This window comes from Aplysia californica, unplaced genomic scaffold, assembly GCF_000002075.1.
Source record: "Aplysia californica isolate F4 #8 unplaced genomic scaffold, AplCal3.0 scaffold00417, whole genome shotgun sequence".
Lineage (NCBI taxonomy): Eukaryota > Metazoa > Mollusca > Gastropoda > Aplysiida > Aplysiidae > Aplysia > Aplysia californica.
In genome coordinates, this window is record NW_004797687.1 from 677,929 (window position 1) to 679,177 (window position 1,249).

General features: G+C 40.0%; 1 protein-coding gene across 1 annotated transcript in view; it reads right to left on the bottom strand.

Annotated features, from left to right (window-relative positions):
- Positions 1 to 1,249, bottom strand: part of LOC106012570 — a gene marked incomplete at its 3' end in the record, with an annotated part of 14,952 nt that overhangs the window by 11,335 nt on the left and 2,368 nt on the right.

A 1,249-nucleotide genomic window follows, 5' to 3' on the forward strand; every position in this document is an offset into this window, starting at 1 on the left:
GCTTCGGCCGCCACCCGGGCAAAATTCAAAATTTCCTACCAACTGAAAATATTAGGTGTGTCCCGCGTGCTCATATGACCTTATGCAGTTGCGAGCGCCGTAAAACACTTTACAACCCCCCAAAAAAACAACAAAAAAAAAACAACAAAAAAAACAAACAATGCTTGAGTGTTCATAAAAACAGAAAATGTATATTATCAGGGCTTTTCAGTAAAACCAGACACAGAAATTTTTGTTTTCATACGGACACAAAAAGGTTTTGAGTTCCCCTCCCCCGCAAAAAAAAAGAAAGTGAGTGGTTGGCGGGTGCTCTGCTGAGGTTTACTTCTTCTTTCTTATCAAACATCTATCGTCTTTATCTCCCCTCCTTCTTCCTTGTGTTTGTCACTCTCTTATAACACCTCTAATCCTCAGCACTTTTATGACCTTATTGTGTAGCACGTGCCGTAAAACACTTACTAAAACAAATAAGACAAATAAAACTAAACTAAACTAAACTAAACACAAAAAAAGAGAAAAAAATATATTAAAAATTGCTCAACGCGAGGTAAATTGTCAGTTTGTCGGTTATCATGAATTTGACGAGAGTCTGATTTTTCCACTAGATCTAGGCCTATGACACAAACATTTCAGAACTCAGAACATCTCGGGAATCGAGGGCTCTCATGGCCTAGAAGGGTGTTCGCCTCTCCTTCAAAGGTCCCTTCTTCTCTAAAATTGTCTCATTACACTTCCTGTCTTGCTCTCTAACAATGTCCTGTCGTCTGCTTTCGTTTCCACTTTCTGCCTCCAACCCCCCCACCTCCTTTGCCTCCCCCTCTGGGCCCTTGACCCTTTCTGCAGTATTTCTATTGTTACTCTTTGGCTTCTTCCTACTGCTGTCTTTCAGCCGGGCAAAATATAAAAAAAATCCTACCAACTGAACATGTTTAATGTGTCCCATGCGCTCATATGACCGACCTTATGCAGTTGCGAGCGTCATAAAACACTTACCAAAGGAAAAACAGTTCCTTAATCTCTTATCGCACAGATCTAATCTAAAGACTTCCGTAACGAGCGACCACCCCAGCCTACGCAATAAAGAAGGGACTTTTGAGTGGGATATGTAAAAGATAGGGTTTAGTATTTGGTTGGGCAATAAAGAAAGTAAAGAATGTTAACTTAATTTGTGTTACTTTGTATTCCTATTGCCTTCCTTTGTCTCTTCACCTGGAATGGGTATTATTAGTGACATGTTAACATCTCAAAG